Source organism: Scyliorhinus canicula, unplaced genomic scaffold (assembly GCF_902713615.1).
Source record: "Scyliorhinus canicula unplaced genomic scaffold, sScyCan1.1, whole genome shotgun sequence".
NCBI lineage: Eukaryota > Metazoa > Chordata > Chondrichthyes > Carcharhiniformes > Scyliorhinidae > Scyliorhinus > Scyliorhinus canicula.
The window spans coordinates 1,444,580-1,470,995 of record NW_024056013.1 but is presented as its reverse complement, the minus strand read 5'-3'; the positions used below and the strand labels follow the sequence as shown (position 1 = coordinate 1,470,995).

General features: G+C 56.5%; 1 long non-coding RNA gene across 2 annotated transcripts; it reads left to right on the top strand.

The window, feature by feature from the left end:
* Window positions 1–1,417: 1,417 nt before the first annotated feature.
* LOC119961566 lies at window positions 1,418–25,825 on the top strand. 2 transcript variants are annotated; one of them, XR_005459685.1, is made up of 4 exons: window positions 1,418–1,480; window positions 10,587–10,683; window positions 14,151–14,237; window positions 25,598–25,825. It is a non-coding gene; the product is annotated as an uncharacterized LOC119961566 (long non-coding RNA). The 2 variants fall into 2 exon arrangements; XR_005459684.1 differs by lacking the exon at window positions 1,418–1,480 and adding an exon at window positions 6,474–6,578.
* Window positions 25,826–26,416: the final 591 nt, after the last annotated feature.

Sequence of the window (26,416 nt, the reverse complement as noted above, 5' to 3'; positions counted from 1 at the left end):
GTGGGTTTAGAAAACATTCTAGAACATAAAACATACAGTGCAGAAGGAGGCCATTCGGCCCATTGAGTCTGTACCAACCCACTTAAAGCCCTCACTTCCACCCTATCCCCGTAACCCAATAACCCCATCTAACCTTTTGGACACTGAGGGCAATTTAGCATGGCCAATCCACCTAACCTGCACATCTTTGGACTGTGGGAGGAAACTGGAGCACCCGGAGGATAACCACGCAGACACTGGGAGAACGTGCAGACTCCGTACAGACAGTAACCCAGCGGGGAACCCAACCTGGGGTCCTGGAGCTATGAAGCAACAGTGCTAACCCACTGTGCTACCGTGCCACCCTTTCTTCAACAACAGTCGGCGACGACTCCGTGGTCTTTTCATTCCAGATAGAACTCGAAGAACGTGCCTGGGGTGGGGTGCGGGACTTCAAACCGGGGGGGGGGGGCTCCCGTCCGCCATCCAGCGACACCACCACCAACCTCACCCCCTCCCCTCGTCGTGTCGTCGAACACCCGTGTCGCCGCTTGATCTTTTCCGGGGAGGACGCAGTTGCCTTCGGGGAGGTCACCGATCTGCGCATGCGCAAGATGCTCCTTGCTTGTAAGTTAGGCGGAGTCAGAGGGGCAGGGGGTGGAGACAGGAATCTGTATTCCTCGTCTGATTCTCATGTCCGGAACGATCTGCCCGGACTGCACGTGGAACGATACTTTTCACCGCACCTCGGTACCGCCGACAATAAATCCAAATCGATCCGTCAAAGGGCCGGCACGGGCGCGAGGGCCAACTGGCCTCCCGTCGCCGCCGTGACGCTCCGGCTCACCCAGCAGCAGCAGATTGACCCACTTTGAGGCCTAACGTCAATATTAAAGCAGCACAGTAAATCAGGCGGGGCGGGAAACCCGTCCTCAGCGGGAAACCCGCCTGACTGGGTTAAAATCGCGCCCCATTCTCCCCCCCCCCCCCCTTTTGGCCGTATATCCAGAATCATCCCCACCCCTTTTCCCTTTCCCTCTCTGTTTCCTCGAGTGTCGAATTTCCATCAAAAGTGTCTGTTTGCGCGGATGGGCTGTTCGACTGAGCGGGGCATCGCCGGCATGGAGGGAGCATGCGCGAGTGCCGGCACCCGCCCGGGTCCGGTGGGGTACGCGCATGCTCGGTGCGCGCTGGCCGGCACCACCGGGACTGGCGCATGCTCGGTGCACGCTGGCCGGCACCACCGGGTTCGGCGCATGCTCGGTGCGCGCGTTCAAGTGGACGGTTGGTGGGGGACGCTCGCGTCCCTTTTAAAAGTCAACGGCTGGGCCCGGTGGCGTCGCAAGAAGGGGGCGGGTCCGGGAGATGTCACAATAGGCGGAGGCCCCTCCCTCAGCCACGCCCCCTCGGGCGCGTGCGCAGACATGGTACCAGCCCGAGGAAGGTGGCGCCGGTCGGCGAGGGGGAGGCGCTCCGTCGTCGCCGTTCAGAGATCAAAAAGGTAGAAAGGTTGTGGGGCCCCGCCCACTCGTGAATTCCCTCCTCTTGTCACTGACTCGCAAAGCTCTTTGATTCCCCGTCACGGGACCATCTCTCCCATTTAAAGGGGAGGTTCCTCTGGCCCCCCGCCGCCTTAAAGGGGAGGTTCGCCAACTGTCGGCCGTTTTAGAACATAGAACAGTACAGCACAGAACAGGCCCTTCGGCCCTCGATGTTGTGCCGAGCAAAGATCACCCTACTTAAACCCACGTAACCTGTATACCCGTTACCCAACAATCCCCCCATTAACCTTACACTACGGGCAATTTAGCATGGCCAATCCACCTAACCCGCACATCTTTGGACTGTGGGAGGAAACCGGAGCACCCGGAGGAAACCCACGCACACACGGGGAGGACGTGCAGACTCCACACAGACAGTGACCCAGCCGGGAATTGAACCTGGGACCCTGGAGCTGTGAAGCATTGATGCTAACCACCATGCTACCGTGAGGCCACAGCATTTATTCTTTCCCCCCCCCCCCCCCCCCCCAAACACACCTACACCGTGAGGATATATATAAATATACAACAGGCAGGTCTGATTATAGAATTTACAGTGCAGGAGGTCATTCGGCCCATCGAGTCTGCACCGGCTCTTGGAAAGAGCTCCCTACATAAGAACTAGGAGCAGAAGTAGACCGTCCGGCCCTTCGAGCTCCGCCATTCTATAAGATCACGGCTGATCTTTTCCTGGTCTCAGAACCACTTACCCACATTCTCGCCATATCCCGTAATTCCTTTATTTTTCAAAAAAACATCTAGCCTATCTTTAAATATGAAGTAGCGGCTACTACTCCTTTCGGTCGGGAATTCCATACTTTAACCACCCTCTGAGTGAAGAAGTTCCTCCTTGATTCAGTCCTAAATCTGCTCCCCCTAATCTTGAGGCTATGCCGTCTTGTCCTACTTTCACCTACCAGTGGAAACATCCTTTCTGCTTCTATCTTATCCATTCCCTTCACAATTTTATATGTTTCTATTAGATCCCCCCTCAACCTTCTGAATTCCAGTGAATATTAAAATTCCCCGCTGGGTCACTGTCTGTGCGGACTCTGCACATCCTCCCCGTGTGTGCGTGGGTTTCCTCCGGGTGCTCCGGTTTCCTCCCACAGTCCAAAGATGTGCGGGTTAGGTGGATTGGCCATGCTAAATTGCCCGTAGTGTCCTAAAAAGTAAGGTTAAGGGGTGGGGGGTTGTTGGGTTACGGGTATAGGGTGGATACGTGGGTTTGAGCAGGGTGATCATGGCTCGGCACAACATTGAGGGCCGAAGGGCCTGTTCTGTGCTGTACTGTTCTATGTTCTATGTTCTACTCAACCTCTCCTCATACGATAACTCCGGAATCAGCCTAGTGAACCTCCTCTGCACCCCCTCTAGTGCTAGCACATCCTTTCTCAAGTGTGGAGACCAAAACTGCACACAGTATTCCAGCTGTGGCCTCACCAAAGTTCGATACAACTCCAACATGGCATCCCTGCTTTTGTAATCGATGTCTCAATTGATAAAGGCGAGTGTCCCATGTGCCTTTTTCACCAGCCTACTAACCTGCCCTCCTACCTTCAGATATCTTTGGACAAACACGCCCGAGGTCGCTTTGTTCCTCGGACGTTCCCAGTATCAGGCCATTCGTTGAACACTTCCCGGTCACATTACTCCTTCCAAAGTGCATCGCCTCGCACTTTTCAGGGTTAAATTCCATTATCTGCCCAGTTGACCATCCCGTCTCCATCCTCCTGCCACCCAAGACCCTCAAACTCACGGTTAACCACCCGGCCAATCTTTGTGCCATCTGCAAACTTACTGATCCTTCCCCCCCCCCCCCCCCCCCCCCCCGCACAGTCACTTATGCCGTTTATATAAATGACACAACAATAGGGGCCCCAGCACAGATCCTTGCGATTTGCGTGACGCCAGAGGAATGCTTTTCAATGGAGACAAGATCCCCACCAACATCAGGGACAATGCCGCCTCTGTGCGCAGGAATTGAGGGCCTGCTGGAACTGGGTGGGGGCGGTGAGGCAGGAGGGGGTAGTTGCGGAGGATTTCAGCTGGGGTTACGGCGATCGTGGCAGCCCAGACACAGCCCATCCGCTGTGCCGGCGTCTTCTACCCCACACGGGCCTCCTCGCACACCGCCCCCCCCCCCCCCCCCCCCCCACTCACACTGCCCCCCCCCCCCCCCCCCCGCCCAATCAGCATATCCTTCTTCCCCGGTGGGTGCATCGAATCACGGAATCCCGCAGCGCAGCCGTTGGGCCCATCAGTCTGCACCCACCCTCTGAAAGAGCGCCCCCATCTCCGCCCACTCCCCCCGCCCTATTCCCATAACCCAACCTAATCTTTTGGACACTTAAGGGGGCAATTTATCACGGCCGATCCACCTAACATCAGGGGCTGGTTTAGCACAGTGGGCTAAACAGCTGGCTTGCAATGCAGAACAAGGCCAGCGGCGCGGGTTTAATTCCCTTACCGGCCTCCTCGAACGGGCGCCGGAATGTGGCGACCAGGGGCTTTTCACAGTAACTTCATTTGAAGCCGGCTTGTGACAATAAGCGATTATTATTATTAATCTGCACATCGTTGGACGGTGGGTGGAAACTGGAGCACCCGGGGGAAACCCACGCAGATACAGGGGGAGAACGTGCAGACTCCGCCACAGACAGTGACATGTGACGGTAATGGAACCCGGGTCCCTGGCGCCGTGAGGCAGCGGTGCTGTCCCCTGTGCCACTCCTCCAGCTGCCCTTTCTGTGGCCACGAAATCACCTGATCCACCCCCACTCACTGCAGAGGTTCCAGTGAGACCCTGCCACCTGCACCCCTGTTCAAAGGCCCCGGGGCCCTTACCCCAGTAAACATTGGCCAGTTTCTCGCCCAGCCTCCATTTTAAAGTCATCGGAAGGGTAGGCCTTGTCTGGATGAAGCCTGGATAGTAACAGACTTAGATCTCGGACGAGACATGGGGGGAAGGGGGTTGAGGGGGGGGTGGTGGGACACAAGATGGACTAGCGAGGGTTGGGTGGAGATACCATCAGCAGCCACATAAAGTTGATTCGAGGGTGAACTGGCTGCAGGGAGGGAGGGCTCAGGAGTCGCGGGGGCCGTGCTCCCCACCCAAATTGGGGGTGGGGAGAGATGCGAGACCCTGTCAATGGCGTATCCTGGCCATTACTTTAAAAGCAGCTGGGTCCCTCGCCGGCCCCTTCCCTCGTTTAGGAAGCAGAACTGCCCCTTAAAAAAATCGAGAAACAAACAAAAGGAAGTTGGGTAAATGCTTAAAGAAGAAGAGGAAAAAAAAATCAGGCGTTCCGAGGAAAGAGTGGGCGGCGTGGGGCCACGCGGATCACCCGCCGAAAGAACTGGCACAGATTTGATGGGCCGAGTGGCCTACCTGTGCTGTACCGTTCTATGATTTTGGTTTTATTCGTCGCTGGTAAGGTCTGTGTTCACTGTGCCCCCGTAATCACTGACTTGAGTGGCTTGCTGGGCCATTTGAGAACGAATCTGGAGGGACATGTGGGCCAGACGGGAGTAAGGACGGCAAGATATCTGCTTCCCCCCCAAAGGGGACGTCGGTGAACCAGGTGGGTTTAGAAAACATTCTAGAACATAGAACATACAGTGCAGAAGGAGGCCATTCGGCCCATTGAGTCTGCACCAACCCACTTAAAGCCCTCACTTCCATCCTATCCCCGTAACCCAATAACCCCATCTAACCTTTTGGACACTGAGGGCAATTTAGCACGGCCAATCCACCTAACCTGCACATCTTTGGACTGTGGGAGGAAACCGGAGCACCCGGAGGGAACCCACGCAGACAAGGGGAGAACGTGCAGACTCCGCACAGACAGTAACCCAGCGGGGAACCCAACCTGGGGTCCTGGAGCTATGAAGCAACAGTGCTAACCCACTGTGCTACCGTGCCAACCTTTATTCAACGACAGTCGGCGACGGCTCCGTGGTCTTTTCATTCCAGATTGAACTCGAAGAATGTATCTGGGGTGGGGTGCGGGACTTCGAACCGGGGGGGGGGTCCCGTCCGCCATCCAGCGACACCACCACCAACCTCACCCCTTCCCCTCGTCATGTCGTCGAACACCCGTGTCGCCGCTTCATCTTCTCCGGGGAGGACGCAGTTGCCTTCGGGGAGGTCACCGATCTGCGCATGCGCAAGATGCTCCTTGCTTGTAAGTTAGGCGGAGTCAGAGGGGCAGGGGGTGGAGACAGGAATCTGTATTCCTCGTCTGATTCTCACGTCCGGAACGATCTGCCCGGACTGCACGCGGAACAATACTTTTCACCGCACCTCGGTACCGCCGACAATAAATCCAAATCGATCCGTCAAAGGGCCGGCACGGGTGCGAGGGGCTGACTGGCCTCCCGTTGCCGCCGTGACGCTCCGGCTCACCCAGCAGCAGAAGATTGACCCACTTTGAGGCCTAACGTCAATATTAAAGCAGCACAGTAAATCAGGCGGGGCGGGAAACCCGTCCTCAGCGGGAAACCCTCCTGACTGGGTTAAAATCGCGCCCCATTCCCCCCACCCCCCCTTTGGCCGTGTATCCAGAATCATCCCCACCCCTTTTCCCTTTCCCTCTCTGTTTCCTCGAGTGTCGAATTTCCTTCAAAAGTGTCTGTTTGTGCGGATGGGCTGTTCGACTGAGCGGGGCATCGCCGGCATGGAGGGAGCATGCGCAAGTGCCGACACCCGCCCGGGACTGGTGGGGTAGGCGCATGCTCGGTGCGCACTGGCCGGCACGACCGGGACTGGCGCATGCTCGGTTTTCGCTTGCCGGCACCACCGGGTTCGGCGCATGCTCGGTGCGCGCGTTCAGTGGACGGTTGGTGGGGGACACTCGCGTCCCTTTTAAAAGTCAACGGCTGGGCCCGGTGGCGTCACAAGTAGGGGGCGGGTCCGGGAGATGTCACAATAGGCGGAGGCCCCGCCCTCAGCCACGCCCCCTCGGGCGCATGCGCAGACATGGCAGTGGCCTGAGGAAGGCGGCGCCGGTCGGCGAGGGGGAGGCGCTCCGTGGCCGCCGTTCAGAGATCAAAAAGGTAGAAAGGTTGTGGGGCCCCGCCCACTCGTGAATTCCCTCCTCTTGTCACTGACTCGCAAAGCTCTTTGATTCCCCGTCACGGGACCATCTCTCCCATTTAAAGGGGAGGTTCCTCTGGCCCGCCGCCTTAAAGGGGAGGTTCGCCAACTGTCGGCCGTTTTGTTTTCCTTTTGGCCACAGCATTTATTCCCCCCCCCCCCCCCCCCCCAAACACACCTACACAGTGAGGATATATATAAATATACACCAGGCAGGTCTGATTATAGAATTTACAGTGCAGGAGGCCATTTGGCCCATCGAGTCTGCACCGGCTCTTGGAAAGAGCTCCCTACATAAGAACTAGGAGCAGAAGTAGACCGTCCGGCCCTTCGAGCTCCGCCATTCTATAAGATCACGGCTGATCTTTTCCTGGTCTCAGAACCACTTACCCGCATTCTCGCCATATCCCGTAATTCCTTTATTTTTCAAAAAAACATCGACCCTATCTTTAAATATATTCAATGAAGTAGCGGCTACTACTCCTTTCGGTAGGGAATTCCATACTTTAACCACCCTCTGAGTGAAGAAGTTCCTCCTTGATTCAGTCCTAAATCTGCTCCCCCTAATCTTAAGGCTATGCCCTCTTGTCCTACTTTCACCGACCAGTGGAAACATCCTTTCTGCTTCTATCTTATCCATTCCCTTCAAAATTTTATATGTTTCTATTAGATCCCCCCAACCTTCTGAATTCCAGTGAATATAATCCCAATCTACTCAACCTCTCCTCATACGATAACCCCCTCAGCTCCGGAATCAGCCTAGTGAACCTCCTCTGCACCCCATCTAGTGCTAGCACATCCTTTCTCAAGTGTAGAGACCAAAACTGTACACAGTACTCCAGCTGTGCCCTCACCAGCACCTTATACAACTGCAACATTACCTCTCTGCTTTTAAACTCAATCCCCTTCGTAATGAAGGACAAAATTCCATTTGCCTTCCTAATGACTTGTTGCACCTGCAGACCAACCTTCTCTGACTCATGCACAAGTACACCCAGGTCCCTCTCCATAGCAGCTGCAACTTTTTACCATTTAAGTAATAATCCGTTCTATTTTTACTCCTACCAAAATGCATGACTTCACACTTATTGACATTATACTCCATCTGCCAGACCTTTGCCCACTCACTCAATTTGTCAATGTTCCTCTGTAAGGTTTTACAGTCCTCAGTACACTTTGCTCTGCCACACACCTTCGTGTCATCTGCAAACGTGGATACCTTACACGTAGTTCCCAACTCCAAATCGTCTATATAAATTGTAAATAATTGTGGTCCCAACACCGATCCCTGAGGCACACCACTCGTCACTGATTGCCAGCCAGAATAGCACTCATTTATTCCCACTCTTTGTTTCCTGTTAGACAGCCAATCCTCTATCCATGCTAGTACTCTACCCTTAACACCATGCATCCTTAACTTATGCAGCAGCCTCTTGTGCGGTACCTTGTCAAAGGCCTTTTGGAAATCTAGCTTCACCACATCCACAGACTTTTGTCTACCTTGCTCGAAATGTCTTCATAGAATTCCAAGAGATTCGTCAAGCATAACCTGCCCTTCATGAATCCATGCTGCATCCGTCCAATGGGACAATTTCTATCGAGGTGCCCTCCTATCTCTTTCTTGATAATAGACTCAAGCATCTGCCCCACGACAGAGGTTAAGCTAACTGGTCTATAATTCCCATCTTTTGTCTACTTCCCTTTTTAAACAGTGGCGTCACATTTGCTGTTTTCCACTCCTCTGGGACTGCCCCAGTGTTCAGCGAATTTTGGAAAATTACTGCCAGTGCATCTGCTATTACTCCAGCCATCTCTTTCAGTACCCTGGGATGCATCCAATCAGGGCCAGGAGACTTATCTATCCTGAGCTCCATTCGCTTGCCCAACACTTGCTCTTTTGTGATAGTAATGGTTTCCAGGTCCTCACCTACCTTCTTCTCTCGGTCAATTGCTGGCATGTTATTAGTGTCCTCCACTGTGAAGACCGATACAAAATATTTGTTCAATGCCTCCGCCATTTCATCATATCCCATAACTAAATGACCACTCTCATCCTCTAACGGACCAATGTTTACTTTAGCCACTCGTTTTAGTTTTATTTAATTATAAAAACTTTTGCTATCTATCCTTATATTCTGTGCCAGTTTTTTTTCGTGTTCTATCTTACTTTTCTTTATGGCTTTTTTCGTGGATTTCTGCTGACCTTTAAAGTTTTCCCAATCTTCTAGTTTCCCGCTGATCTTGGCCACTTTGTAAGCCTTCTCTTTCAATTTGACAGCCTCATGTATCTCCTTAGACACCTATGGCCGATTACCTCTTCTTACAATTCTTCCTTCTCAGTGGAATATACTTTTGTTGAGCACTATGAAAGATTTCTTTGAAAGTACTCCACTGCTCCTCAACTGTCCGACCATAAAATATTTGTTTCCAGTCTACTTTAGCGAGGTCCTTCCTCATTCTATCGTAGTCCGCTTTGTTCAAGCATCGGACCCTGGTATTGGATTCTATCATCACACTCTCCACCCTATCTCTACCCCTCATCATTTTATAAACTTTGATGAAATCTCCCCTCGGGCCTCTCCTCTTCCAAAGAAAACATTCCCCGCAGCCTCTCCAGCCTTTCCCCACGGCTGAAACTATCCCAGTCCGGGCACCTTCTTGGAATATTCCACCCCCCTCTCCGGGCAGTCACAAGGGTCGAGCGCGTGCGTGCTCACCGATACATGTCAAATTGAACGGCCGCACAACGATAGCTCAGAGCTTCAAACTGAATCTTTGCAGAAAATAATAATTCCCCCAGCTCCTGCCATAACGTTCGCTCACCCCATCTCTCATAACGGCCGCTGGCCTGGTCCCTGTCTCCGCTGATCTGCTGCTGAAGCCTTCATCTCTGCCTTCATTATCTAATAATGATCTAATAATCTTTAATAGTGTCACAAGTAGGCTCACATTAACACCGCAATGAAGTTACTGTGAAAAGCCCCTAGTCGCCACATTCCGGCGCCTGTTCGGGTACACAGAGGGAGAATTCAGAATGTCCAATTCACCTTAACAAGCACGTCTTTCGGGACTTGTGGGAGGAAACCGGGGCGCCCAGAGGGAACCCACGCAGACACCAGGGGAGAAGGTGCAGACTCCACACAGACAGTGACCCAAGCCGGGAATCGAACCTGGGACCCTGGCGCTGTGCAGCAACTGTGCTAACCGCTGTAGCTACCGTGCGGTTAGTCCGGCTCATCCCACGTTCTACTCTCCGTCCACTGGAGTTCCAAAGCCGACCCCACGTTGGGTTCCTTGATCGCCTCTCCCCCCCCCCCCCCCCCCCCCCCCCCCACCGCCCTCAGCGCTCGCTGGCGCACACTGGCTCCCGCTCAAGCGACGTCTCGATTTGAAAACTCTCCTCCTAGTTTTCAAATCCGTTGATGGCCGCACCCCTTCCCCCGTATTTGTAATCTCCCCCCCCCCCCCCTCCTCTGAATGAACAGCCCCCTGAGGTCTCTGCGCTCCTCCAATTCTCACCTCTCGTGCCATTGGTGATCTTCCCACCATCGGCGGGCAGGCCTTCAGCTGCCTGGTTCCCCCCCCCCCCCACCCCCCCCACTCCCCACAACACGCCGGCAAAGCCCCTCGGGACGTTTCATTACGTAAAGGCACCATCTAGATGCAAGTTGTTGTTGTACTTGCTTACACTCTCATTGCCGGCCCATTGGCTATTGAGCACCAATTAACGATGTCCAAGAGGTGAGGGAAAGGAAGTTCCTGGCTGTTCTCCCTGCCCATAAGCAGTGTATATCAGGGGGCTTGGACAGAGGACTGTGCCCTCGGGGTCCAAGGCCACCCACACCACTCCTCCCCTCCGCTGCACAGCGCGTTTGGACTGGCCCAGCCCCCTCACCCCTGGTAGGGGGTCACACAGCAGCAGCCCAGAGCAATAAACTCTGCCTTCTCCTGTCTCCCGTCACGACTAGGTCTGGAGCCGCCGCCGATTACTACGCCATCCTGGGAATCAAATCGGACGCGACGCTTAAGCTGATCAAGCAGGCTTTCCTCGACAAGCCCAGGAAGGTAGGCAAAACGCAGACGTGCGGAAACGGTGGCGTCGTGGTAATGTCGCGCGATTAGTAATCATAGAATTTACAGTGCAGGAGGAGGCCATTCGGCCCATCGAGTCGGCACCGACCCTTGGAAAGAGCACCCCACTTAAGCCCTCACTTCCACCCTATCCCCGTAACCCAGTAACCCCTCCTAACCTTTTTGGGCACTAAGGGGCAATTTAACGCGGCCAATCCACCCAACCTGCACATCTTTGGACTGTGGGAGGAAACCGGAGCAACCGGAGGAAACCCACGCAGACACGGTGAAGAACATGCAGAGTCCACACAGACACTAACCCAAGCCGGGAATCAAACCTGGGACCCTGGAGCTGTGAAGCAACTGCGCTAACCACTGTGCTACCATGCTGCCCCCATGTAGGAAATGCGGCAGCCATTTTGTGCGCAGCCAGCTCCCACAGACAGCATTGTGGCATCTTGTTTTTTTTTAATGATGTCGATTGAGGTTGAGGCAGTTGTGTAGTGGGAATGTCACTGGGCTAGCAATCCGGCGAGGCCCCTGGGTAAATGTTCCGGGCGGGGGGGGGGGAAACACGGGTTCAAATCCAACCCCGGCAGCTGGAATTATAAAGCTGAGCCTCCATTCTCGAATAAGGGGTCTCCCATTTCAGACAGCGATGAGGAGGAATTTTGTCCGGCATCTCTGGAATTCTCGCCCCTGAGGGCGGTGGAGGCTGCGGGGTCGTTGAATATTTTCCAGGCTGATGTAGACAGGGTTTCGATCAACAGGGTCGATCAACATTCCGGCGCCTCAACGAGGATGTACTCCCTCACTGGCTGTAAAGCGTCTTGGGTCCGTCCTGAGGATGTGTGCGGCCGGCCCAGCCCAGACCTCCGTACGAAACATTGAATTGTGAGCGATCTGTAACCGAGTCATAGAACGGATGAGAGGACAGAAGGAGGCCGTTTGTCCTGTCGTGTGTGCGTACGTGTTCCGACTGAGCCTCCGTGTCACTCTCCCTGGCCTTCTCCCCAAAGCCCTGACCATTCTCCCTTTCCTCAAAACAAAGAACAATACTGTACAGGAACAGGCCCTTCGGCCCTCCAAGCCTGTACTGTCCATGGTAGCTGCCTGAACTAAAGCCGTCAAGAATAGGTTGATTCGATCTTAGTTTCAGCCCAGTTCGGCACAACATTGTGGGCCGAAGGGCCTGCACTGTGCTGTACAGTTCTATGTCTGCACTAACTGAATCCGTAGCCTTCCGTTCCCACCCTATTCATATATTTGCCTCGAAAACTAACTGCCCGTTTGAAACAGTATGGAGGTCTAGTATATTTGGATATGAAGCTTTGTGGACTGGCCCTGAAGAACACTGGTATTATATTTCTCAGCCTGCACAAACTAGACTGGCTCTGCGTTAACATATGCCGTTTATCAGCAAGTATTTGAACTCCCAGAAAGTCTGAAATTTAATGAATATTTGCTTACATTAGGACGGTATGTTATATACATATATAGACGCAGTAATTTCCAGAGTTTAGTTCTGTCCTCCGTATGTTCTCCCGCGTATACCGAACTAAACCCTGATGGTTCCCACTGCCAAGCAGCTGGGAGTAGAGTCAGACACACAGCCAGCACTCGCGTCCAATCAACACTCCACTTTCCAAGGATGAAGATTTTTTATTTTTAATGCAGGGGATGTGAGCTTTCGATTCCACGTTTTTTTATTTGTGGCGAGGTTCGAACCGAGGGCCCTCGGAACATCACCCTGGGCCTCTTCGTTACTCATCCTTCGGTTAAGTAAGACGTCCCCGAGGTGCTTGACAGGAGTTTTATCGAACACACAGAGCCACATGAGGAGATATCGAGACAGAGACCACAGCCTCGATCAGGATGGTGGCAGGCTGACGTTATTCATGAAGGCCCCAAGGGCGGCACGGTGGCGCAGTGGGTTAGCCTCTGCAGCCTCACGGCGCCGAGGTCCCAGGTTCGATCCCGGCCCTGGGTCACTGTCTGTGTGGAGTTTGCACATTCTCCCCGTGTCTGCGTGGGTTTCGCCCCCACAACCCAAAGATGTGCGGGTTAGGTGGATTGGCCATGCTAAATTGCCCGTAGTGTCTTAATAAAGTAAGGTTAAGGGGGGGGGGGTTATTGGGTTACGGGTATAGGGTGGATACGTGGGTTTGAGTAGGGTGATCATGGCTCGGCACAACATCGAGGGCCGAAGGGCCTGTTCTGTGCTGTACTGTACTATGTTCTATGTGCAGAGTAGGTGGATTGGCCATGCTCAAGTGCCCCTTAATTGGTAAAAAAAAATGAATTGGGTACTCTAAATTTTAAAAAAAAATTCATGAAGGCCCCAGTCTGAATCTTGCCCTTCGCCTGAGGTGTGGTGATCTTCAGGTTAGCACTGCTGCCTCACGGCGCCAGTGATCCCGGTTCGATTCCGGCCTAGGGTGACTGTGTGGAGTTTGCACGTTCTCCCCCCCTCCCCCCGCGTCTGCGTGGGTTCCTCCGGGTGCTCCGGTTTCCTCCCACAGTCCAAAGGTTATTAGGGGCTGGTTTAGCACAGGGCTAAAGAGCTGGCTTTTAAAGCAGACCAAGGCAGGCCAGCATCACGGTTCAATTCCCGTACCAGCCTCCCCGAACAGGCGCCAGAATGTGGCAACTAGGGGCTTTTCACAGTAACTTCATTTGAAGCCGACTTGTGACAATAAACGATTTTCATTTCATTTTTCTTTTTTTTTAATTATTCAATTATATTTTTCCAATTAAGGGGCAATTTAGTGTGACCAATTCACCTATCCTACACATCTTTGGGTTGTGGGGGTGAGACCCACGCAGACACGGGAAGAATGTATAAACTTCACACGGACAGTGACCCAGGGCCGGGGTTCGAACCCAGGTCCTCAGCGCCGTAGGCAACAATGCTAACCACTGTGCCGACGTGCTGCCCTGCCCACAGTCCAAACATGTGCAGGTTAGGTGGATTGGCCGTGCTGAATTTTCCCTTACTGTCCAAAGATGTGCAGGTTGGGTGGGGTTACAGGGATAGTGCTGGGGAGTGGACCTACGTAAGACGCTCTTTCAGAGGGTCGGTACAGACTCGATAGGCCGAATGGCCTCCAACAAAGAGGTTGGTTTTAATGAAGATCTGAGAGGAGGGGAGATAGAGGTTTACAGAGGGAAATCCAGAGCATGGGGCCCCAGGCCGCCCGTCCGCCCCCAGACAAGGTGAAGCGATGGGAATCGGGGACGGCCAAGGCCCCAGAATTGGACAGGTGTCTGATCCAGTGCCCATTTCGACGCCAGGCGACCTGTCCGCCTCGAATCTCAGTCATGCTTTATCTCACAGAGGTTACACCCCCCCTGCCCCCCGGACACACCCCAGAGAGCAAAGGGCTGGATGAGGGACGCGGAGGTTGCGATTGTGAACCGGAATCTTCCACATTTGTAAATTGGAGCTGATTGCCTTTCAGGAAACTTGAAGAATTTCACAAGAGCTTCATGGACAACAAGGACCAGGTCATAACAAAGATCTACAATGAGACCAAGGAGCGAGCAAGGTAACTGACTCCCTATTGACCCCGCGTTATTTTGAACACCCATAGGATCCCTACAGTGCAGAAGGAGGCCATTCGGCCCATCGCGTTTGCACCGACCCTTTGAAAGAGCTCCCTAAATCGGCCCACTCCTGCCTAACCCGCACATTGTGGACGCTAAGGGGCAATTTTAGGGCGGCCAATCCACCTAAGCTGCACAAAGTTGGACTGTGGAAGGAAACCGGAGCACCCGGATGAAACCCACGCAGACATGGGGAGAATGTGCAGACTCCCACACAGACAGGAACTCCCCCCCCCCCCCCCCCGGCGCACGGAGACCGGGTTTTCCTGCAGTCCTGGACGCTGCGACTCTCCCAGCGCTGGACACTGCGACTCCCCCAGCGCTGGACACTGTGACTCCCTCAGCGCTGGACACTGCGACTCCCCCAGCGCTGGACACTGCGACTCCCCCAGCGCTGGAAACTGCGACTCCCCCAGCGCTGGACACTGCGACTCCCCCAGCGTTGGACACTGCGACTCCCCCAGCGTTGGACACTGCGACTCCCCCAGCGTTGGACACTGCGACTCCCCCAGCGTTGGACACTGCGACTCCCCCAGCGTTGGACACTGCGACTCCCCCAGTGCTGGACACTGCGACTCCCCCAGCGCGGGACACTGCGACTCCCCCAGCGCTGGACACTGCGACTCCCCCAGTGCCGGACACTGTGACTCCCTCAGTGCTGGACACTGCGACTCCCCCAGAGCCGGACACTGCGACTCCCCCAGTGCCGAACACTACGACTCCCCCAGTGCTGGACACTGCGACTCCCCCAGTGCGGGACACTGCGACTCCCCCAGTGCTGGACAACGCATCTGCCCCCCCAGTGCTGGACACTGCGACTCCCCCAGCGCTGGACACTGCGACTCCCCCAGTGCTGGACACTGCGACTCCCCCAGCGTTGGACACTGCGACTCCCCCAGCGCTGGACACTGCGACTCCCCCAGTGCTGGACACTGCGACTCCCCCAGTGCGGGACACTGCGACTCCCCAGTGCTGGACACTGCGACTCCCCCAGTGCTGGACACTGCGACTCCCCCAGCGCTGGACACTGCGACTCCCCCAGTGCTGGACACTGCGACTCCCCCAGTGCTGGACACTGCGACTCCCCCAGTGCGGGACACTGCGATTCCCCCAGTGCTGAACACTGTGACTACCCCAGCTCTGGAAACTGCGACTCCCCCAGCTCTGGAAACTGCGACTCCCCCAGTGCTGGACACTGCGTCTCCCTCAGCGCTGGATACTGCGACTCCCCCAGCATTGGACACTGCGATTACCCCAGCGCTGGACACTGCGACTCTCCCAGTGCTGAAGACTGCGACTCCCCCAGTGCTGAACACTACGACTCCCCAGTGCCGGACACTGCGACTCCCCCAGTGCTGAACACTACGACTCCCCAGTGCTGGACACTGCGACTCCCCCAGTGCTGAACACTACGACTCCCCCAGCGCTAAAAACTGAGATTCCCCCAGCGCTGAAAACTGAGATTGCCCCAGTGCTGGACACTGCGACTCCCCCAGCGCTGAACACTGCGACTCCCCCAGCGCTGAAAACTGAGATTCCCCCAGCGCTGGACACTGCGATTCCCCCAGTGCTGAAAACTGAGATTCCCCCAGCGCTGGACGCTGCGACTCTCCCAGCGCTGGACACTGTGACTCCCCCAGCGCTGGACCCTGCGACTCTCCCAGTGCTGGACACTGTGACTCCCCCAGCGCTGGACAATGCGACTCACCCAGCGCTGGACACTGCCACTCACCCAGTGCTGGACACTGCGACTCCCCCAGCGCTGGACACTGCGACTCCCCCAGTGCTGGACACTCCGACTCCACCAGTGCTGGACACTGCGACTCCCCCAGCGCTGGACACTACGACTCCCCCAGCGCTGGACACTACGACTCCCCCAGAGCTGGACACTACGACTCCCCCAGTGCCGGACACTGCGACTCCCCCAGTGCTGGACACTGCGACTCCCCCAGTGCGGGACACTGCGTTTCCCCCAGTGCTGAACACTGTGACTACCCCAGCTCTGGAAACTGCTACTCCCCCAGCTCTGGAAACTGCGACTCCCCCAGTGCTGGACACTGCGTCTCCCTCAGCGCTGGATACTGCGACTCCCCCAGCGCTGGACACTGAGATTCCCCCAGCGCTGAAAACTGAGATTCCCCCAGCATTGGACACTGCGATTACCCCAGCGCTGGACACTGCGACTCTCCCAGTGCTGAAGACTGCGACTCCCCCAGTGCTGAACACTACGACTCCCCAGTGCCGGACACTGCGACTCCCCCAGTGCTGAACACTACGACTCCCCAGTGCTGGACACTGCGACTCCCCCAGTGCTGAACACTACGACTCCCCCAGCGCTAAAAACTGAGATTCCCCCAGCGCTGGACACTGCGATTCCCCCAGTGCTGAAAACTGAGATTCCCCCAGCGCTGGACGCTGCGACTCTCCCAGGGCTGGACACTGTGACTCCCCCAGCGCTGGACCCTGCGACTCTCCCAGTGCTGGACACTGTGACTCCCCCAGCGCTGGACAATGCGACTCACCCAGCGCTGGACACTGCCACTCACCCAGTGCTGGACACTGCGACTCCCCCAGCGCTGGACACTGCGACTCCCCCAGTGCTGGACACTCCGACTCCACCAGTGCTGGACACTGCGACTCCCCCAGCGCTGGACACTACGACTCCCCCAGCGCTGGACACTACGACTCCCCCAGAGCTGGACACTACGACTCCCCCAGCGCTGGACACTCAGATTCCCCCAGCGCTGAAAACTGAGATTCCCCGAGCGTTGGACACTGCGATTCCCCCAGCGCTGGACACTGCGATTCCCCCAGCGCTGGACACTGCGATTCCCCCAGCGCTGGACACTGCGATTCCTCCAGCGCTGGACACTGCGATTCCCCCAATGCTGGACACTGTGACTCCCCCAGTGCTGGACACTTCGAGTCCCCCAGTGCTGGACACTTCGAGTCCCCCAGTGCTGGACACTTCGAGTCCCCCAGTGCTGGACACTTCGAGTCCCCCAGTGCTGGACACTGCGACTCTCCCAGTGCCGAAGACTGCGACTCCCCCAGTGCTGAAGACTGCGACTCCCCCAGTGCTGAAGACGGCGACTCCCCCAGTGCTGAATGACTGCGACTCCCCCAGTGCTGAACACTACGACTCCCCCAGTGCTGGACACTGCGACACACCCAGTGCTGGACACTGCGACTCCCCCAGCGCTGGACACTGCGACTACCCCAGTGCTGAACACTGTGACTCCCACAGCTCTGGAAACTGAGATTCCCCCAGCGCTGGACACTGAGATTCCCCCAGCGCTGGACACTGAGATACCCCCAGCGCTGGACACTGCGATTCCCCTAGTGCTGGACACTGCGACTCTCCCAGTGCTGGACACTGTGACTCCCCCAGCGCTGGACACTGCCACTCACACAGTGCTGGACACTGCGACTCACCCAGCGCTGGACACTGCCACTCACCCAGTGCTGGGCACTGCGACTCCTCCAGTGCTGGTCACTGCGACTCCCCCAGTGCTGGACACTGCGACTCCCCCAGCGCTGGACACTGCGACTCCCCCAGCGCTGGACACTGAGATTCCCCCAGCGCTGAAAACTCAGATTCCCCCAGCATTGGACACTGCGATTCCCCCAGTGCTGAATGACTGCGACTCCCCCAGTGCTGGACACTGCGACACACCCAGTGCTGGATACTGCGACATCCCCAGCATTGGACACTGTGACTCCCCCAGCGCTGGACACTGCGACTCCCCCAGCGCTGGACACTGCGACTCCCCCAGTGCTGGGCACTGCGACTCCCCCAGTGCTGGACACTGCGACTCCCCAGTGCTGGACACTGCGAGTTACTCAGTGCTGGACACTGCGACTACCCCAGTGCTGGACACTGCGACTCCCCCAGTGCTGGACACTGCGACTCCCCCAATGCTGGACACTGCGACTCACCCAATGCTGGACACTGCGACTCTCCCAGTGCTGGACACTGCGACTCCCCCAGTGCTGAAGACTGCGACTCCCCCAGTGCTGGACACTGCGACTCCCCCAGTGCCGAACACTACGACTCCCCCAGTGCCGGACACTGTGACTCCCCCAGTGCTGGACACTGCGACACACCCAGTGCTGGATACTGAGATTCCCCCAGCGCTAAAAACTGAGATTCCCCCAGCGCTGAAAACTGAGATTGCCCCAGTGCTGGACACTGCGACTCCCCCAGCATTGGACACTGCGACTCCCCCAGCGCTGAAAACTGAGATTCCCCCAGCATTGGACACTGCGACTCCCCCAGCGCTGAAAACTGAGATTCCCCCAGCGCTGGACACTGCGACTCCCCCAGTGCTGGACACTTCGACTCCCCCAGCGCTGAAAACTGAGATTCCCCCAGTGCTGGACAATGCAACTCACCCAGCGCTGGACACTGCCACTCACCCAGCGCTGGACACTGCGACTCCCCCAGCGCTGGACACTGCGACTCCCCCAGCGCTGGACACTGCGACTCCCCCAGTGCCGGACACTGTGACTCCCTCAGCGCTGGACACTACGACTCCCCCAGCGCTGGACACTGCGACTCCCCCAGCGCTGGACACTGAGATTCCCCCAGCGCTGGACACTGAGATTCCCCCAGCGCTGAAAACTGAGATTCCCCCAGCATTGGACACTGCGATTCCCCCAGCGCTGGACACTGCGATTCCCCCACCGCTGGACACTACGATTCCCCCACCGCTGGACACTGCGATTCCCCCAGTGCTGCACACTGCGATTCCTCCAGTGCTGGATACTGCGATTCCCCCAGTGCTGCACACTGCGACTCACCCAGTGCTGGACACTGCGAGTCCCCCAGTGCTGGACACTGCGAGTCCCCCAGTGCTGGACACTGCGAGTCCCCCAGTGCTGGACACTGCGAGTCCCCCAGTGCTGGACACTGCGACTCCCCCAGTGCTGGACACTGCGACTCCCCCAGTGCTGAAGACTGCGACTCCCCCAGTGCTGGACACTGTGACTCCCCCAGTGCTGGACACTGTGACTCCCCCAGTGCTGGACACTGCGACTCCCCAGTGCTGGACACTGCGACTTACCCAGTGCTGGACACTGCGACTCCCCCAATGCTGGACACTGCGACTCCCCCAGTGCTGGACACTGCGACTCCCCCAGTGCTGAAGACTGCGACTCCCCCAGTGCTGAAGACTGTGACTCCCCCAGTGCTAGACACTGCGACTCCCCCAGTGCCGAACACTACAACTCCCCAGTGCCGGACACTGCGACTACCCCAGTGCTGAACACTGTGACTCCCACAGCTCTGGAAACTGCGACACACCCAGTGCTGGACATTGCGACTCCCCCAGTGCTGAAACCTGAGATACCCCCAGCATTGGACACTGCGATTCCCCCAGCGCTGAAAACTGAGATTCCCCCAGCGCTGGACACTGCGATTCCCCCAGCGCTGGACACTGCGATTCCCCCAGTGCTGGACACTGCGACTCTCCCAGTGCTGGACACTGTGACTCCTCCAGCGCTGGACACTGCCACTCACCCAGTGCTGGACAATGCGACTCCCCCAGTGCTGGACACTGCGACTCTCCCAGTGCTGGACACTGTGACTCCCCCAGTGCTGGACACTGCGACTCCCCCAGTGCTGGACACTGCGACTCCCCCAGTGCTGAAGACTGCGACTCCCCCAGTGCTGAATGACTGCGACTCCCCCAGTGCTGAACACTACGACTCCCCCAGTGCTGGACACTGCGACTCCCCCAGCGCTGGACACTGCGACGACCCCAGTGCTGAACACTGTGACTCCCACAGCTCTGGAAACTGAGATTCCCCCAGTGCTGGACTCTGAGATTCCCCCAGCACTGAAAACTGAGATTCCCCCAGCACTGAAAACTGAGATTCCCCCAGCGCTGGACACTGCGATTCCCCCAGTGCTGGACACTGCGACTCTCCCAGTGCTGGACACTGCGACTCTCCCAGTGCTGGACACTGCGACTCTCCCAGTGCTGGACACTGTGACTCCCCCAGCGCTGGACACTGCCACTCACCCAGTGCTGGACACTGCGACTCACCCAGCGCTGGACACTGCCACTCCCCCAGCGCTGGACACTGCGACTCCCCCAATGCTGGACACTGCCACTCCCCCAGCGCTGGACACTGCGACTCCCCCAATGCTGGACACTGCGACTCCCACAGTGCTGGACACTGCAACTCCCCCAGTGCTGGACACTGCGACTCCCCCAGTGCTGGACACTGCGACTCCCCCAGTGCTGGACACTGCGACTCCCCCAGCGCTGGACACTGCGACTCCCCCAGCGCTGGACACTGAGATTCCCCCAGCGCTGAAAACTGAGATTCCCCCAGCATTGGACACTGCGATTCCCCCAGTGCTGAATGACTGTGACTCCCCCAGTGCTGGACACTGCGACACACCCAGTGCTGGATACTGTGATTCCCCCAGCGCTGGACACTGCGACTCCCCCAGCGCTGGACACTGCGACTCCCCAGCGCTGGACACTGCGACTCCCCAGCGCTGGACACTGCGACTCCCCCAGTGCTGGACACTGCGACTCCCCCAGTGCTGGACACTGCGACTCCCCCAGTGCTGGACACTGCGACTCCCCCAGTGCTGGACACTGCGACTCCCCCAGTGCTGGACACTGCGACTCCCCCAGTGCTGGACACTGCGACTCCCCAGTGCTGGACACTGCGACTCCCCAGTGCTGGACACTGCGACTTACCCAGTGCTGGACACTGTGACTCCCCAGTGCTGGACACTGTGACTTACCCAGTGCTGGACACTGCGACTCCCCCAGTGCTGGACACTGCGACTCCCCCAGTGCTGGACACTGCGACTCCACCAGCGCTGGACACTGCAACTCCCCCAGTGCTTGACACTGCGACTCCACCAGTGCTGGACACTGCAACTTACCCAGTGCTGGACACTGCAACTTACCCAGTGCTGGACACTGCAATTTACCCAGTGCTGGACACTGCAACTTACCCAGTGCTGGACACTGCAAATTACCCAGTGCTGGACACTGCAACTTACCCAGTGCTGGACACTGCAACTTACCCAGTGCTGGACACTGCAACTTACCCAGTGCTGGACACTGCAACTTACCCAGTGCTGGACACTGCAACTTACCCAGTGCTGGACACTGCAACTTACCCAGTGCTGGACACTGCAACTTACCCAGTGCTGGACACTGCAACTTACCCAGTGCTGGACACTGCAACTTACCCAGTGCTGGACACTGCAATTTACCCAGTGCCGGACACTGCAACTTACCCAGTGCTGGACACTGCAACTTACCCAGTGCTGGACACTGCAACTTACCCAGTGCTGGACACTGCAACTTACCCAGTGCTGGACACTGCAACTTACCCAGTGCTGGACACTGCAACTTACCCAGTGCTGGACACTGCAACTTACCCAGTGCTGGACACTGCAACTTACCCAGTGCTGGACACTGCAACTTACCCAGTGCTGGACACTGCGACTTACCCAGTGCTGGACACTGCGACTTACCCAGTGCTGGACACTGTGACTTACCCAGTGCTGGACACTGCGACTTACCCAGTGCTGGACACTGCAACTCCCCTAGTGCTGGACACTGCAACTCCCCTAGTGCTGGACACTTCGACTCTCCCAGTGCTGGACACTGCGACTCCCCCAGTGCTGGACACTGCGACTCCCCCAGTGCTGGACACTGCGACTCCCCCAGTGCTAGACACTGCGACTCCCCCAGTGCTGGACACTGCGACTCCCCAAGTCCTGGACACTGCGACTCCCCCAGTGCGGGACACTGCGACTCCCCCCAGTGCTGGACACTGCGACTCCCCCAGTGCTGGACACTGCGTCTCCCCCAGTGCTGGACACTGCGTCTCCCCAGTGCTGGACACTGCGACTCCCCCAGTGCTGGACACTGCGACTCCCCCAGTGCTGGACACTGCGACTCCCCCAGTGCTGGACACTGCGACTCCCCCAGTGCTGGACACTGCGACTCCCCCAGTGCTGGACACTGCGACTCCCCCAGTGCTGGACACTGCGACTCCCCCAGTGCTGGACACTGCGACTCCCCCAGTGCCGGACACTGCGACTCCCCCAGTGCTGGACAACGCATCTGCCCCCCCAGTGCCGGACACTGCGACTCCCCCAATGCCGGACACTGCGACTCCCCCAGTGCCGGACACTGCGACTCTCCCAGTGCCGGACAGTGCGACTCCCCCAGTGCCGGACACTGCGACTCCCCCAGTGCCGGACACTGCGACTCCCCCAGTGCCGGACACTGCGACTCCCCCAGTGCCGGACACTGCGACTCCCCAGTGCCGAACACTGCGACTCCCCCAGTGCCGAACACTGCGACTCCCCCAGTGCCGAACACTGCGACTCTCCCAGTGCCGAACACTGCGATTCCCCCAGTGCCGGACACTGCGACTCTCCCAGTGCCGAACACTGCAACTCCCCCAGTGCTGGACACTGCGGCTCTCTCAGCGCCGGACACTGCGGCTCCCCCAGTGCCGGACACTGGGGGAGTCGCAGTGTCCAGCGCTGGGGGAGTCGCAGTGTCCAGCACTGGGAGAGTCGCAGTGTCCAGCACTGGGGGAGTCGCAGTGTCCAGCACTGGAGGAGTCGCAGTATCCAGCACTGGGGGAGTCGCAGTGTCCAGCACCGGGGGAGTCGCAGTGTCCAGCACTGGAGGAGTCGCAGTATCCAGCACTGGAGGAGTCGCAGTGTCCGGCACTGGGGGAGTCGCAGTGTCCGGCACTGGGGGAGTCGCAGTGTCCGGCACTGGGAGAGTCGCAGTGTCCGGCACTGGGAGAGTCGCAGTGTCCGGCACTGGGGGAGTCGCAGTGTCCGGCACTGGGGGAGTCGCAGTGTCCAGCACTGGGGGAGTCGCAGTGTCCGGCACTGGGGGAGTCGCAGTGTCTGGCACTGGGAGAGTCGCAGTGTCCGGCACTGGGGTAGTCGCAGTGTCCGGCACTGGAGTAGTCGCAGTGTCCAGCACTGGGGGAGTCGCAGTGTCCAGCACTGGGGGAGTCGCAGTGTCCAGCACGGGGAGAGTCGCAGTGTCCAGCACCGGGGGAGTCGCAGTGTCCGGCACTGGGGGAGTCGCAGTGTCCGGCACTGGGGAGTCGCAGTGTCCGGCACTGGGGGAGTCGCAGTGTCCAGCACTGGGGGAGTCGCAGTGTCCAGCACTGGGGGAGTCGCAGTGTCCAGCACTGGGGGAGTCGCAGTGTCCAGCACTGGGGAGTCGCAGTGTCCAGCACTGGGGGAAGTCACAGTGTCCGGCACTGGGGGAGTCGCAGTGTCCGGCACTGGGGAGTCGCAGTGTCCGGCACTGGGGGAGTCGCAGTGTCCGGCACTGGGGAGTCACAGTGTCCAGCACTGGGGGAGTCGCAGTGTCCAGCACTGGGGGAGTCACAGTGTCCAGCACTGGGGGAGCCGCAGTGTCCAGCACTGGGGGAGTCGCAGTGTCCCGCACTGGGGGTGTCGCAGTGTCCCGCACTGGGGTAGGCGCAGTGTCCAGCACTGGAATAGCCGCAGTGTCCAGCACTGTGTGTGTGTGTGTATTTCTGCGTGTGTGTATTTCTGTGTGTGTGTGTATTTCTGCGTGTGTGTATTTCTGTGTGTGTGTATTTCTGTGTGTGTGTATTTCTGTGTGTGTGTGTATTTCTGTGTGTGTGTATTTCTGTGTGTATGTGTATTTCTGTGTGCGTATTTCTGTGTGTGCACGTATTTCTGTGTGTATATTTCTGTGTGTGTGTATTTCTGTATGTGTGTGTGTGTGTATTTCTGTGTGTGTGTGTGTGTGAATCTGTCCTGGGAGTGTTTGATGGGGTCAGTGTAGAAGGAGCTTCACTCTGTATCTAACCCCACTCAGTACCTGTCCTGGGAGTGCTTGATGGGGACAGTGTAGAGGGAGCTTTACTCTGTATCTAACCCCGCGCTGTACCTGTCCTAGGAGTGTTTGATGGGGACAGTCTAGAGGGTGCTTTACTCTGTATCTAACCCCGTGCTGTACCTATCCTGGGAATGTTTGATGGGGACAGTGTAGAAGGAGCTTTACTCTATATCTAACCCCGTGCTGTACCTGTCCTGGGAGTGTTTGATGAGGACATTGCAGAAGGAGCTTTACTCTGTATCTAACCCCGTGCTGTACCTGTCCTGGGAGTGTTTGATGAGGACAGTGTAGAAGGAGCTTTACTCTATATCTAACCCCGTGCTGTATCTATCCTGGGAGTGTTTGATGAGGACAGTGTAGAAGGAGCTTTACTCTGTATCTAACCCCGTGCTGTACCTGTCCTGGGAATGTTTGATGGGGACAGTGTAGAGCAGGGGTGGGCAAACTTTTCCGTGCAAGGGCCACATTCAGAAATTCACAATTTTAAAGGGCCACATAGTATATTAAGTAAAATAATTAATATTTAAAATAGCCAGAATAAAAGGTTTTTTTCAGGGGGAAAAAGCAATTAATTTTTATTAATTAATATTTTAAAGTAGTAACTTTATACGAAACACATTTATTTGAAAAACAAAGTAACTCCGTTTAAAGAAAAAAAAGCAATTAATTTTTATGAATTCATATTTTAAAGTAGATACTTCACATGAAACACATGTTGTGCCGAGCAATGATCACCCTACTCAAGTCAACGTATCCACCCTATACCAGTAACCCAACAGCCCCACCCCCCCCATTTTTTTTTATGAGTTGATCTTGGTGGGCCGCATAAAGACCTTTGGCGGGCCGTAGTTTGCCCACCCCTGGTGTAGAGGGAGCTTTACTCTGTATCTAACCCCATGTTGTACCTGTCCTGGGAGTGTTTGATGGGGACAGTGTAGAGGGAGCTTTACTCTGTATCTAACCCCATGCTGTACCTGTCCTGGGAGTGTTTGATGGGGACAGTGTAGAGGGAGCTTTACTCTGTATCTAACCCCACAAACACATAGACATACACACAGATACACATACACACATATATACACACACATATACACATACACACACACACACACACACATTCAAACACATTGACACACATGCACAAACACACAGACATACACATAAATATACACGCACATTCACACATACACACACATATACACAGATAGATATACACACACACATATATACACATATAAACAGATAGATATACACACATATAAACACACACACATATACACACACACGCATACACACATCTACACCCACACACATACATATATTCACACGTGTACACCTACACACACACATACACATATATACACACATATACCCAGACACACAAAACTGCCTTCACAATCTCTCTTTTTCCACAGGGCAAATGGCTTGAAGAAACAGCAGGAAATCCTTCGGCAGAAGCACGCCGAGTTTGTGGAGAAATACAAACTCAAGAAAGGAGGAGGGGGCGAGGATTGACTGACAAAAAAAGACGGGGAGGGCGGCCGTGGACCGGCCGCTCGTGTTCCCACCGCTGTCTGAGCGAGCGCAGTGACATCCTCTGTGGTTAAACTGGCTCCTGCAAAGATGGGAGAACAAAGTCTAAACCTTTGTTGTGTCCCGAGGAGGAGGGGGTGGGGGGGGGGTGGGGGGGGGATTTATCGTCCAACGCTCGGTGGGTCCCCCCTCCCCTCCATTGTGGGCGCTCTTTCAATATATTTAGTCGCTGTCGCAGTTTAAGACGACTGCTGTCTTCCTCGGTCACGTCCGCATTGGGTGTCACAGGTGGGGCCCGGATGAGGGGTTATGGGGGGCACTCGAATGGCTACCTGACAGCTGCCAGCTCATTTTTGGTTGGCCCCGCTTCTTATTCCGGACATGGCCGAAAACTGCATTTAAACAGCGGAGGGATTTATGCCCTGGGCGTGACAGGTCCATGGTGATCCAACACAACGGTCCTTCCAATCAGCCGAGGCCCCTCTCATCGGAGTGACTCCCGATTGACCACCGGTTCAGTGGCTGATTGGCGCTAGTCAGCAGGGCGAATTCGGCCGCCCCATTCGCGCAGGGGCTCTGCGGAATCGCACACCCGGATTCAGCCGCCGTTTGGTTTCAGCAGCGTTGGGTCTGCAGATTGTTACTTGGCCCATGAAAATAAATTTCACTGGGGACAGAAATCCTCTCCTCGCCTTTCTCCC